Below are 15988 nucleotides of genomic sequence, written 5' to 3'. Positions count from 1 at the left end.
ATGTGAAGTGATATCTCATTATAGTTTTGATTTTCATTTCTCTAATGATTAGTAATGTTTAGCTTATTGTTTTCATATGCTTATTGGCCACTTATATATCATTTTTGGAGAAATGACTATTTCACTCATTCACCTGATTTTTAAAATTAGGGTATTTGTTTATGGTCTGGAGTTATTTATATATTACATATATATGTGTGTATAATGTATAAAAATATATAGTTATTTATGCATTGCATACATGTAATACATATACAATATTAATGCATTGTTTCATCACATGTGTAACATGCATATTACATATATGTAACATATATGAACAACATATGCTATGTAATATTGAGACCATCAATCAACAGCCAAAAAGCAAACAATCTAACTTTAAAAAAATGAGCAATCTAACTTAAAATATATATATAGATGTAGTTCTTTATATATTCTAGATGTTAATATCTTATCAGATATATAATTTTCAAATATTTTCTCCTACTCCATGGGTTATCTTTTAATCTGCTGATAGTGTCCTTCGATGCATGAAAGTTTTTAATTTTTATGTTGTCCAGTTTACCACCTTTTTGCTTTTGTTGCCTGTGCATTTGGTATCATATCCAAGAAATTGTTGTCAAATTCAATGTTATAAAGCTTTTCCATATGTTTTATCTGTTTTTATAGTGGCTCTGGATTTTATTGTAGATATCATCATAAACTTATGAATGTATATGTGTATTTCTCTGTACTGACAAAGCATAAAAGAAATGAAACCTTAGAGCAATGTATAGACTTAATACCAGAATTTAGTTTCCAAATAACATTCTCTACTAAAAGGATATTGAGACTTGGCTAAGTAGCATATTATATAGATTTGGGTAGGAAAAGTAGATGGTGGTCCATGGTCATCTGGTTTCAGAAACAAGGAATTTCTAAAACTGATGGGTCCATAACAAAAGGGCAAAAGATTTAACTTAATCGGGCCATGGCTGGCCAAATTTGTAATGTTTAAGCATGAAAAAAATCTTAATGGTAATGTATTATAAAACATTAAATTTTAAAAATTTTGAGTCTACAAAGATGGAAAGAATTCAAAATAAAAAAGCAGAGTGATATCTTATTTACAGAAAAAAATACTAGTGAATACATACAGTAAGATCAAATTTGAAACGTATCATTTTGCAACCCCCAATGTAATAATTGTTTCATGAAACCATTATCAATATTTATCAACATCTTTGTGTTAGAAACAAAATAGTCACTCAAAATATCAACACCTAATACAAAAGAAAAGTTAACTTTAAAAAGAAGATATGTCATTTTTATCATCTTAACAAAGTGTTCAAACTTTGCATCGCCAACAGTATTTATATTATATTTTGTGTTTATATATTGCATTTTGTGTTATATAACATAAAATATATAATATAATATATCAAAATATTGAGTCTAGCAATGATACGCACCTCCCGATGTGATACAATAAGGAGTACAAGTCATTACCTGAATGATATTCTCGCTACAATTGTTGGAATGAGAAAAAAAATTTAAAATACAGAATATAAGACATTCTAAAACAACTTCTTACAAATTCAATATCATGGAAAAAATGGAAAAAAAAAACATGACGATTATTCAAGATTAAAAGGAATTACATAAATACAACAACTAAATGATGTATCATTTTGCAACCCCCAATGTAATAATTGTTTCATGAAACCATTATCAATATTTATCAACATCTTTGTGTTAGAAACAAAATAGTCACTCAAAATATCAACACCTAATACAAAAGAAAAGTTAACTTTAAAATGAAGATATGTCATTTTTATCACCTTAACAAAGTGTTCAAACTTTGCATCACCAACAGTATTTACATTATATTTTGTATTTATATATTGTATTTTGTGTTATATTACAACATAAATAAAATATATAATATAATATATCAAAATATTGAATCTAGCAATGGTACTCACCTCCCGATGTGATACAATAAGGAGTACAAATCATTACCTGAATAATATTCTCGCTACAATTGTTGGAATGAGAAAAAAAATTAAAAATGCAGAATATAAGACATTCTAAAACAACTTCTTACAAATTCAATATCATGGAAAAAATAGAAAAAAAAATGACGATTATTCAAGATTAAAAGGAATTACATAAATACAACAACTAAATGCAATGAATAAAGCTTCATGGATGATCCTGGATCTAAGAAAAAAGTTACCTATAAATACATTTTTTGGAGATGAGAAATTTAAATATGTATTATAGAGTAGATGACATTATTGAGGGAAAGTTAATTTTCTTAGGTGTGTTAATGATAATGTATTAAGACGAAGAATGTCTTTATTTTTATGAGTTGCACGCTGAAGAGAAGTGTCATAAATTGTGCAACTTTTAGTTAGTTTAGCAGCAATAAAAGGGTTGGATATACAGATAAGGCAAAATTTGTGAGTAAAAAAAAAGTGTTTATTGTGCTATTCTCTCAAGTTTTTTGATATATTAAAACTGATTTAAAGTTGTAAGAAAAGAAAAAGTACAGACTAATTCCAGGTAGCCAGACCTGTTAACTCCCTCGATATGAGAGCCTGGGAAAGTTACTGAACCTCTCATGGCTCTGGGGATTTCCAAAATACAAAAGATAATGAAATTTACCAGAAAAGATTGTGACAGAGATATAAATGACATAATACATTAAAAAAAAAAAAACAAAAAAAAACAGAACACTGCCTGGCATATAGTAAGTCCTCAATAAATGACTGTTCATATTATTACACTTATTAGTAGTATTATCAGATTGGAATTTTATTGGTTGAGAATTTATGGCTAAGAGGCTTGAAAGTTAGTAATCTGAAATCATCCTTTAATGATATAAATATGAGCAACAACCAAGATCACAGCCACAGAAGTAAATATAACAATACAGAATTGATTTTATATATAAATCTATAAATAAGTTGCAATGTTTTCATGAAAGATTAAATCATTTTCAGCTAGCCAGCTAAGTACTCCTCATAATCTTAAAATGAAATTTAATACAAGTAGTGAAACCATTGCCATTGCCTTATTGAAATCTGTCAAGAATAGAAGGCACCGTCAGCAACCTAAGAAACTACTTGCAGAAATTACCCCACTAGAGGCCTTGGAGCCAAAGGGTAATTAAAGTTGGGCACTGAGCCACATGTGGAAAGTCTGTTTTATCCTTTTAATTAATGACTGCATTACTACTTCATCCTGCTGTGGCATGGGACCCCAGAAGAATTAGCACCACTGTAAACCACATTAAAACACGTTTCCATCAGCAGCATAACTAACACATAGCTAGTTTAATTTTATGAGGCAATAAATACACATATTATCAAATATCAACATTGATGTTATCACTTTATAGGAAGAAAGCAGTTCACAAAACAGGAATTTACAACACACTTGGAGGCGCTTTAGTTCCGAAGATGTTGATAACTGAGAAAGCTGTATGTACTTATTTTCTATTGTGCAGATGCTGGACAATTTAAATTTATGTTGCATAAAATTTGCCCAAATGAGCCTTTTCATTATTGAAAGGTAAGTTAGGAAGTCTGAGATTTCTCTAAATATTTCATTTTTAGTTGTTCCATTTGATTCGAAACCATTCACTTTAGCACAGAGAAAGGCTTCACCATTATCTCTATGTGTATAATTGAGGCTTATATTTACTGGAAGACTTTTTTGTTTTTGTTGTTTTGTTTTTGTTTGGTAGGTTGACTTTTACTCCTTTCAAACATATTGTACCCAACCAATGAACGCAAATCTGAAACATTATATCTCTCCTTATTAGTCTAGTTTTTTTCAAACTCAATATTATATTTTGAATTTCAAGCTCAACTGATATTTAAGATTTGATGCTTCATTCGACAGAAAAATTTTGAATGGTATTCCACAAAAGAAAAATTAAAATATACAGTCAATTCTGTACAGTCAGTTCATGCTTTTTTTCGAAAACATGAATTTATTCTAATGAAATTGATGTATTAGAAAACAATTTAAGCATTACTGAATTTTCATTTGTTTATGTGACATTTCATGCAGAAGAAACACTGGATGAATGCAGAAATCTTAACCCAGATGAACCAAGCTGGGTAAAAGTGTACAATATACACACACATACACTTCCAACATCTACCACATACATTGAATTATACCAGAAAGGGGTGCATTGTGTTTAAGGTGAAAAAGAATGTAGCATGTATAAATGCTTATTGCGAGGACACACTACAGATAAGAAAGAAGTTGGAGAAAAAGAAGAAATATCAAATAGGGATGGAGTAAGAATTCAGAAAGATGACAGAGTATAGGATACAGATCACATCGGAGGAATTAACCTTCCATCAGAGAAAGGCATTCTGTTCCATGTAACAGAAAAAGAGGATGGATAGGGTCCAAAGATGACTTATCATCTTGGTGGAAAATGTGTTGATGTAGCTTTTTTCCATTTTTGACTATCTTTGTGAAATAGAAGTAAAGTTTGTCTGCAGAGAATCATGACAATTGGAGGAGTCAGAAGTTTGAAGAGGGTGAAACGGGTCTGAACCATTGAAAATGATGATTAGAGGGAGAATGTAGTGACCTTGCTGGGCAGTGCTCAGCTGAAACTGAATGAATGATAGTAATAACATGTTGGAAAATATTGTCATCATTTTAAATTAAATACATATACTTATATAAATACTTATATATAATTTTAAATGGTACGCATTGGTATATATACATATACTAATTTGAAATGATGATATATATAAAGAATTTTCCATGTTATTAAATTTATCTTCTAACACTATGTTTAAGGGCTGCATATATATATATTTTTTTTAGGCGAGGCAACCCTTGATTGACCTCACAGATTGCAAAGACCTTGTCAGCTTACAATCCCTTATTTTTTATTTTTTACACCTACAACATCTGGTCTTCTTATGTGGTCTCCCATCCAAGTACTAACCAGGCCTGACCCTGTGGGCTGCATAAAATTTATTTAACTGAAACTTTATTAGCAGTTCAAGTTGCCTTCCAAATTTCCTTGTTTAGACAGTTAGATAAACATCCTTTTATCTCTACCTTTATACTAGTTTGCAATAATCTTCTTAGGATAAATTCCTAGAAGTGGAAGTGCTAGATCAAATATAACGTTAAAATAATATAGGTGCACATTTTAAAAAGTATTTTTTAGGATTTATGATGAAAATAGTAATTCCTTGCCCCGAAACTTCTCTATCCGAATTCACACTTCCTAAACAGAAGAGTTTCGTTCTTTTATTTTTTTTCTTTTCCATTTTTACATTATTTAATGCTGCTCTGTATTGACATTTCAATTTAGACATTTCTTGTCACTTCTTAAAACAGAAAATAAATATCAGGCTTTCTGACGTACTGCATGTCCACACATACTGTAGAGAGATAGTTTAGATGATTGATGATAGATGATAGATAGATAGATAGATAGATAGATAGATAGATAGATAGATAGATAGATAGATAAGATAGATAGATTATGATAGATAGATGATATAATATACACAAACTTCTTAAATCAATATTTAGTGTTTAGGCCGTTAATACAATAAAGTATTTTTTTTTTTAGTAACATATATTGCATGCTATAATTACATTTTCTTTATTATTCAACTATTGCTTTTTCCTAGATTTAATTTAATAATTACTTCAGTCTCAGTTTTCCTACAGAACCTTAAAATTTCTAGATATGGTCAAATATATCAGGTCATGCCAGTTTACTCACCTCGTTTTTCTACTTTTTCTTTCCTCTTCCTTTCCTGCTTGGAAGTTTTCCTTTTGTCACCTTCTGACTTTGCTTTGTGCTGCAGTGGTTGATCTCTTCAATCTGCATCATAACTGAAGACATGGGACTTCAGCATTCAGTAGGTTCCTTTGTCTTTTCCCTCAATTTAGGAAAAGAAGTCCTCTAGTTGCTTCCAAAGAAAGGGTGCATGAGAAGAAAATATTCTGAGTTCTTGCATATCCGAAAATTCTACTCTTTGACTTGATATATGTGTGTGTGTGTGTGTGTGTCCACACAATTTCTGTCTCTATAACTTCTGCTTTTCCATAAATTTTAAAAATTTTACCTTTAATCAAATCTTTGAGTATAGCCCTTCTTGAACTCTTTAAATTTCCTTTAAATTTCTTTTCTTCTTTATTGATTTGTCTGTTTTAGGTTATATCTTTTAAATTAAAGGTTTCCTTCAAACGTCTAGTAATTCTTAATTCTTTGTCATATTTGAGACTAAAGCACGAAAAATGTGACTGGGTTTGTTGACTGAAGGTATCTTGATATGGAGAGTCTCTTGTTCAATTGATATAAATTTGGAGGCAGAAATCTGATTTCTGATATTCAACTATTAAGTAGATTCTTCTTAATTGTATCATCTTGCTTTGTGATTTTTGTTGCTCCATATTTTTGTTCCTCTTTTTATTTTATAATTTATTTTTACAAAATGCTTACTTTTTAGCTTTTAAGCATCTCTATTAGCTTTTTAACCTATACTTATTAGTTGCACTATTTTGAGAGTTTACAATTTGTTTTTTCAACTTTCTATAGTTCTAATTTAGACTTAATTTTGTACCATTTCATGTAAAATTTAATAATATTGTGCCTAGCTTCATATAACCCTTAAACATCTTTTAGGCTAAAGTATTACATCTAAAAACCTAACAATATAAAGTTATATATTTTTCTTAAGTTCACAGTTTGTTTTTAAATAAGGAAATAATTAATCTTATATACTTCCACATACATTTATCATTTCTGGTGCTCTCCATTCCTTCCTGAGAATCTGAGTCTTCATTTGATCTCATTTCCTTTTAACCTGAAGAATTTCCTTTAGCATTTCTTATAATATAGCTGTTCTGGCAACAAATTCCATTAGGCTTTGTTTATATGAAAATATCTTGCCTTCATTTTTGAAGGATACCTTCACTAAGTTTAGAATTCAGTATTGACAGTTATTTTTTGTTGTTATTGTTTAATTCAGTCCTTTCAAGTTATTGTTCTACAGCAGTCTAGAATTCTTCATATTATTTTTTTCAGTCAATGGAACATAATTTTTTTCCTGGTTGCTTTTAAACTTTGTACTTTATTTTGGTTTTTAGATATTTAATTACGATGTACCACAGTATGGCTTTCTTTCTATTTACATTTTTTTGGTGTTTGTGTGCTAATGAAACTTTTAATTTTTTTCACCAAATTTGGGAAACTATCTCATATTGTTTTTTATATATATTTTTTTCTGCCTCTTTTTCTATTTCATCTTCTCCTGGAACTCTGGTTACATATAAGTTAAAATAATTGATATTTTTCCACAAGCTACCAAGACTCTGTTTATTTATTCTGCATTTTTTTCACATTTAAAAATTTCTATTGATTTCTCATCTATGTACCAGACTCTTCCTTTTGTCATTTCCAATGACTTGTTAAATCTATACAATATTTTTTTAAGTTATATATTTTTTATCTTAGAATTCTAATTTGTTTCTTTTTGGTAGTTTCTCATTCTCTTCTAATATTCCTTATTTGTTAATTTGTTATGAGCATGTTTTCCTCTATGTTCCTGTATATGCTTACAATAGCATCTTTAAAACCTCTAATAAATCAAATATCTCGTCTTAGTCATCTCTGTGTGTTTTCATAAATTGCTTTTTTCTTTTTCTTGATTGAGATCATATTTTCTTTTTTTCTATAATTGTCTATTTTGTTTTGGATTGTGTTTGAATAATGTAAATTATATATAGAGAGATTTTATATTTTCTTAAGTTTCTACAAACTTAAAAAATTTTATTTGGACAATGTCAATTTCAATGCAAATCTTAATTTTTAGAATCAAGAAAAATATGCTTGGAAAAGTAAACAGCAAAATAATTAAGCAAGTTATACAAAAGGACAGTAAGACTCAACAAGAGCAGGTAATGGTAAAGTATAAACCCATGGTTAAACCCATCGTGATGGTTAATTTTGTGTCAACTTGACGGGCCACAGGGTGCTCAGACATTTGGTCAAACATTATTCTGGGTGTGCTTGTGAGAATGTTTCAGGATGAAATTAACATTTGAATTAATAGACTAAGTAAAGCATATTGCCCTCCCTATTGTGGGCAGACCTCATCCAACCCACTGAAGGCCTGAATTTGACCCTCCCATGAATGAGAGGAAATTCTTTCTGCTTGACAGTTGAGCTGGGACATGGGTCTTCTCTTGCCTGTGGACTTGAACTGAAAAATAAACATTTTTTAGGTCCTGATCCTGCCAGCTCTCAGTCTGGGATTTACACCATTGGCTCTCCTGGTTCTCAGGCCTTAGGACTTGGATTGGAACTGTACCATGAGCTGCCCTGGATCTCCAGCTTGCCAACCTCAGATCTTGGGACTGAGCAACTTCCATAATCATCCTTATAATACATTTTATTATATAAAAATATATTATATATAATGTTATATAATATATATTACATGTATATCCTTTTGGTTCTATTTCCTTGGAGAATCCTGATTAATACAGATTTTGGTACTTAGAGGTAGAATGTTGATGTAATAAATAACCTAAAAATGCGGAAGTGCCTTTGGATTGGGTAATGATTAGAGGCTAGACGAGTTTTGATATGCATATTAGAAATATGGACATTAAAGGTGATGCTGGTGAGATTTCAGATAGAAATTAAGAACAGTTTATTGGAAACTGGAGAGAAGGTGATTCTTATTATAAAGTGTCAATGAACTTTGTTGAATTGTATTCTAATGTTTTGTGAAGGGTAGAACTTAAGAGTAATAAAATTAGATATTCAGCAGAGAAGATTTCTAAGCAAAATATTAAAGATGCAACTTTAATATTTTAAACTTTAATATTTTTAATATTTTATTTTTTTTATAGTAAAATGTGAAAGAAAAGAGATGAATTTAAGAAGTTATTAGGCAGAAAGGAAAGAGGAAAACAAATAATTTAGTGTGGAGTTAATTAAACTCAAACTCCAAACTGTATTCTTTGTGGGAAGAACCAGCTGAAACTTTTCTGGGCTCTTTTAGCTTCAATGGGATGCTTTGAGTCTATCACATTAATATGTAATTCAGAGATTTGACATATATTTGTTTAGAACTTATTATGGCTCTCTCCTTTATGGATTTCCCAATTCTTAGCTTTTGTGTTGTCCTAAAACTGTCCTCTGATTCCTTAATCAAAAAGTTGACAGTGTTTTCCCTGAGTTTTGGCTGTCCCCATAAGACATTGATTGCAAATTCCGAAAAGCCATAAAACTGGAATACTCATCCTGTTCTAAGTCTTCCAATTGTCAATTTCCCAATTGTCAATTTCTCTTACAGTTGTCAGTTTCTTTCTTATTTTATGTTTCAGTACTTTCACGTTTGATTTTTCTTAATTTTGTTCAGTTATAATTACTATCTACAGGAAAATTGACATGATATAAATGACTTCATCATTATCAGGAGTGGAACTTTCCCATTTTTATGTAAGGTACCATATCTATCCAGTAGTTCAATTGCTAAACCTAAAAACTGTTTTAGTTCTTTTTTTCAGTCATGACTACTATTTCATATAATCTGTTAGAAAGTTATGTCATTTCTGTCTCCAAAATACGCACCAAATTTAATGGCATTGTTTCTTGTTATTTCCCCAGCCCAAACTACTATTATCTCTTTTTATTTTTGACTTGTGCAATAACATCTTAATTGGTATCATTGCTTCCATTTTTTCCCTGCTACAGTGTGGTCATGTCTATTTTCCAGAATAATCTTTTAAAACTAAAAATTATATTATATCACCTTTCTGCTTAAACCCAGTACTACTTTGCTATTGTCATTCAAATAAAACCCAATCTCTATACTATAACTTTTAAGTCTATAGAATTAGCATATGTCCATGTCCACGATTTAAATTTCTAACTCATTCCCCATCCTTCATTATTCTCTATTGGCATATTTTTCTGTTCCTCACATTTAGCCAAATCATACCTGCCCAGGACTTTTACTTTTTCTCTACTCTGTCCAGAATATTCTTCCACTGGATACCTACATAGCTGCCTGTCATTATTCCTGTTGTTGATCTCAGAGAAGACCTGAGCACCCTGGTGAAGGTAGATACCTCAATCCAGTTTTTTCTACCCCATTTTCCTGTTTTATTTTCTTCAAAGCAGAAATAATTTTTTGGTTTCATTTACTACTTTGTTGTTGTTATATGTGTGCGTGCGTGTGTGTGTGTGTGTGTGTGTGTATGTGTGTGTTTGTATATATATATATATGTTAGTATACTTATTATCTTTTTCACAACTTATCACCAATCACTAGTGCATAGAACACAGCTTTGACATGTGATAGGTGGTTAATAGAGATTTTAAGAATTAATTAAAGTTTGTCAAACTGGTGTTATGGTAATTCATAATTCTATAAATTTTGTTTAAAAATTATTTGTTTCTTCACTATTTTGAATTCTTCAAAATCATTCATGATTTAGAGATATAACTATGAACATCATATTATTTTATCTTTTATTGTGTTATGTCTTCATGGGGAACAGTATTAAGTATTAAGACAAATTCTAGTAGATTCATAGAAAAATTTTATATTAAAATGATCAGATCTAGGTTACTGTTTATAACATGTATCTGGTAGTTTTCTTTAATTTGTCTTATTATTTTTTATTAATAAATACAATTTAAGATTTTAAATATTTACTTATTAAGTAAAATTAAAATAATCTATTAAAATATATCTTCATTTGGTAATTTGATATATCCCTTGAAATTGTTTGAAATCAACTACCAAATCAATAGAAAGCAGAAAAAAATATATAACTATAAAGCTCTTCGATAATGAACATATAGTACACATACTTATTTTCCCACAATTTAGCAAAAATATTTTAATTTATTTTTTAGATTGCCAATATAAAAATATTTGCAGATATCTTGGCATTTCTCCTTGAGAAAATTATGAGGGAATAAATTCTATAGAGTAAATAAATTAAGAAAATATCCAGAGACATAACATAAACATAATATAATTGACTTACCTAGTTTCTAGTCTTCTAAAGCAGAATATCAACGTTTAAAAATTGATTTCATTTGTTCTTCACAAAGCATAGTGTATTCCCAAGGTTGGTCTCACCAGACATTAAAATGTACTGGCAAGTACTTTATAACATTTCACTCTTCTCTGCAAAATTCTCTTATATTTGAATGTGTTAAGATAAAGAATGTAAATCTCTTCATTGGTGAGTTGATGATGATACATTCACATACACACATGAACATATACATATATATTTTGCAAGACAAAATAAATCATTAAAAATATCGTGCTGCCTCATTGGCATTATCTTTTCTTAGAAGTATTTCCTCTATATCATTTTTATGTTATGAGTGGTAGAGAAACCTCCTTTGCCTGCTTTTTAAGTTTTTCAACTGTTGGTTTTGTACTTTAGAGCAGAGAGAAACTCAGTTTAATGGCAGTTTGACAGCTTTTCTCCTGGTGATAAAATAAAATTGATCAAATGTACATTAGAGCTCTTAGAGTCTGAAACATTCAGTAACCCACAGGGAATTCTCCTTGAATAGTATATGATTTATCAAAACTACTGCATTTACAGACAGATTGTTCATACTGAAACTCCAACCTACCTGGATCATGTTGTATTTCTTCTTTTTTATTTTATTTTTTCCACAACGGCTTATAATGCCTCTGAAGTGAGCTTTTTGTCTCATGAGAATTTGAAGTTTTATTTTGCAATGTGCAGATGCTAAAAGGACTGAAGGCAGTATCTTCAAACTTAGAAATCAGGTGATTCAATTCCGCATAATAGTACTTCGGCTCTCTAATAATTTCTCTTAGATTTCTCTAGACATACACATTTATTACTCAGAGAGATAGAGATAAAGAAAAACTACCCAATTATATCTAGTGATTTGCATTTGGCAATATTGCTAAGGGATTATACAAACTTACTTTATAATTTACAAATAACTCACTTCATTCATATAAACCCTCCACTTCTAGCATAATTACGCAATACACATTCTAATAATAAAACAAAGTGAGAACTGGGTTATGTGGTAACATCAATTCTGTCATTAGATACTCTTAAAAACCACTTTTTAACACTGTAATTTCTGTAAACTTTTCATGAACGAGGTATTATTGATGTGAAGTGATGACAGTGTGTGGTGTTTTACAGGATATGTTTATAACTTACATTTGTAATAGACACAGCTTTTGAAAGAAAGATAGAAGGTCTATTACTCGGGAAGATGTTCTCCATTTATACTGTATTTTCTCTTCCCATTATGCTGACAGAATCACCACATTAATACAATGGTCTGTATTATGATGACAAAATTATGGCATTATAGCAGTAGACCATAAAGAGATAGTTCTATTAGTAAAAATATTTCTTTACAAATTGGATTCCTTTATTACTTTTTGTAGAAAGGATCTCTTATATGAAAATATAGCAAAGTACTTCCAGATCTAATGATGTTCTTTACTGGCGTTTAACTGAGTGATTATTTCCATCACAATAGTAATGATAACATCTCTTCAGTATTTATAACTTTATAATGCCATTTATTTGTACACAACTTTAAAGATGATCCATCAATTGTCACACTATCCAAAAGACAAGTGTTGTTCTATTTTTTTCATACCAATCTCTCTCTTACTTCTCTCAAGAGAAATATTTAGGAACTTCAGAGTATGATATTCTTGGATCCTATTACATTATGGTCCTCAGAGAGCATATTGAAAGGATCTGATTTTTAAAAAGATCCAGAAAGAGATAGTCCAAGCTTTCCAATTTTCAAGTGAATGAAAAAATGCCTTTTCTTTTTCAAGAAAGTTATCCATATTCATACAAACTGTGGACAATACAGTTAGGGCATGGTGATGCCTAAAGATCTGGACACAGCAACACACTAAAGTGAAGACAGGTTAGAAGAGAATCTTTTTTCCTGAGTTAACAGTAGCTCACCTCATTCAGTTACCTATATCTGCAATTACACTGAAAATTCTATGTGCAGATGTTTTAGGTTGACAGAATGTCAGAGAAAATAAATTTTAAAACATTTTGCAGTTCCATTAGGTGCCTGTGTTGGAAATTTTACTCTTGTTTCTGCTCAGCTAGCATGCTGCTCATTTTCTGATAGAGAAGTTGTGATCTTGACAAAGGTAAAATTACAAGGTAACTAATAATTATCCTTGATATTTTCTCAAATTAGTAATAGGGCGGTGCTCAATTAATAATGCAAGGTATCATTTAAAAATTTAGATTTGCAAGTAAATATTCATATACTTCAAGAAAGTACATATGCCTTTGAAAAAAAACAAAGTTTTATTATAATGCAATATTCTTACCATCAAAACTGAGTAATAAAATAATTTTTATTAAAATATTTTATTAACTTTCTAAAGATATAATAAAAATACAAAAGACATTGCACATATTATAAATACCTTTACTAGTAATGACATTTGTGTGCTTTGGAAGTTTCAAAACTGAATGAATTTGATCTGGTCTAAATTGTTCATAGGTCATTCTATTCATTTCCAAGCTCTCTTCTTAGAAAATTTATTTTACTCTAAAACAATAAATGAGCAGAAACAAGATTCTGCTGATTCCAGCCTAGTTTTCTTTGTTATTGCATGTATCACACATATATTTAGTGCCTACTATTTACTAACTATAATGTTGGATATATGTGTATTTGGAGATAAATAAATTCAAAAGACAAAATTCCTAAACTGTGAATTCACAATTCAATTGAAGAGATATACATTAATTTTTTTAATATTAACATTATAATAATAGCTATTATATAGTGTAATATCAGTGAAAGAAATATTTATTTCAACAGGAAATATGCAAATGCATATTCAAGAATATGGACTGAACTCTAAACTGGAATTTTAGTGAATAATAGATTGGAAATATAAGTGGTTTGGTTGGAAATTCTGTTTGGGTGAAGGATCTATGTAGAAGAGTGATAGATATTCGGGGAATGGTAAGGAGATTGATGTGGCTAAGGCATACATCCCATAAGTGAGGTATTACAGAAAACAAAGTCGCAAGGAAAAATATAAATTTATGAAAGTCTATAAGTGCAAGATGTTCCCTTTACATTAAAGACAACCTGAAATTTTAGGGGTAGAGGTTAACTATATGATCACCTATTTATTTTAGAAAACTAATATTGCTGCAATTGGACAAAAGGATTGTAGTGAGGGGAAACCATAGGTAAGGAGATGAAGCTGTGGTTTGGGAGAGAGGTCCTAAAACTGCAGTGGTAGTGGAAGTGTGGAGTGGTATATAAATATGAAGAGGCTTGATGACTTAAGAAGCAGAATTTGATGACTAAGTGAAGCTAATAGTGAAGAAAGAAACAAACAAACTAATGATTACTTTTGAGTAAATGCAGCTAGAATAATGGACACATCTAATCACATAAAGAATGCAAATTGTTTGTTGTTACTAACAATAGAATAGGGGGAAAATACACCCTTTCCTTGACTGATCTTTTTAAAACATGCGACCCTTGGATATTAACACCTTATTGGGCATATGATTTGCAAATATCTTCTCCCATTCAGTAGGTTGCCTCTGTTTTCTTGATGGTTTCCTTTGCTATACAAATGTTTTTTAGTTTGTTGTAGTCTCATTTGTTTCTTTTTGCTTTGTTTCCCTTGCCTTTGGAGTCTGATCCAGAAAACATCACTAAGACGAATGTCAAGCAGCTTATTCCCTTTTTTTTCTTTTTGAAGATTTTTATAGTTTCAGGTTTTTTATTCAAGTCTTTCGTACATTTTAAGTTAATTTTTATATGAAGTATAAGATAGTGATCTTGTTTCACTCTTTTGCATGTGCTGTCTGGTTTTCTCAACACCATTTATTGAAAAGAGTCTCCTTTCCCCATTGTATGTTCTTGGCTCCTTTGTAGTAAATCAATTGTCCATATATATGTGGGTTTATTTCTGTACTTTTTATTCTCCTTCTGGGCATTTATCTGAAGATATGAACACACTAATTCTAAAAGGTATATGCACCTCTGTTTATTGCGGCACTGTTTATAATAGCCAAGATATGGAAACAACCTAAATGTCCATTGTTGGGTGAATGGATAAAGAAGATGTAGCATATATCTAAAAAATGGATGCTATTCAGCCATAAAAAAGAAGGAAATCTTGCCATTTGCAACAACATTGATGAAACTTGAGGGCATTATACTAAGTGAAATAAGTCAGACAGAGAAAGACAAGTACTTTACAATCTCACTTATATATTGAATCTCAAACAAAACAAAACAAAAGCAAACTCATAGAGGTAACATATTAGTGGTTACCAGAAGGGCAGGAAGTTGGCAGGAAGATGAAGTGGATGAAGGGAATCAATTGTATGGTGACAGACACTAACTAGACTTACAGCAATAATTATATAGTGCATACAGATATTGAATTATAATGTTGTACACCTGAAATATATGTAATCTTGTATACCAATTTTACTACACAAAAAAAGTGACCTTCAGACAAAAACACACACACACACAACTACAAATGTTATCTCAATTCTGATTGGAGGTTTATCTTATGAATCTTGCTCATTTTTAATTGGGTTATTTTCTTATTATTGAGATGTAAGAGTTATTTTTATAGTCTAGATACAAATTCTATAATATACGATTTAAAATATTTTTTGTCAGTCTGTGTTTTTTTAAATTTCATTAATAATATATATATTTTTCTTTAGGTGAGGCAACCCTTGGTTGACCTCACAGATTGCAAGGACCTTGTCAGTTTACAATCCCTCATTTTTTATTTTTTACGCCTACAGTACCTGGTCTTCCTACGTGGTCTCCCATCCAGGTATTAACTGGGCCCGACCCTGCTTAGCTTCTGAGATCAGATGAGATTGAGCTTGTTCATGGTGGCATGGCTGTAGACAACAATATCTT

General features: G+C 30.2%; 1 pseudogene; it reads right to left on the bottom strand.

The window, feature by feature from the left end:
* Nucleotides 1–15858: 15858 nt before the first annotated feature.
* Nucleotides 15859–15977, bottom strand: LOC112474379 (annotated as a pseudogene).
* Nucleotides 15978–15988: the final 11 nt, after the last annotated feature.

The sequence above is a fragment of the Pteropus alecto genome, unplaced genomic scaffold, assembly GCF_000325575.1.
Source record: "Pteropus alecto unplaced genomic scaffold, ASM32557v1 scaffold79, whole genome shotgun sequence".
Taxonomy (NCBI): Eukaryota; Metazoa; Chordata; class Mammalia; order Chiroptera; family Pteropodidae; genus Pteropus; species Pteropus alecto.
Note: the sequence above shows the minus strand (reverse complement) of the source record. Positions and strands in the feature narration are given on the sequence as shown.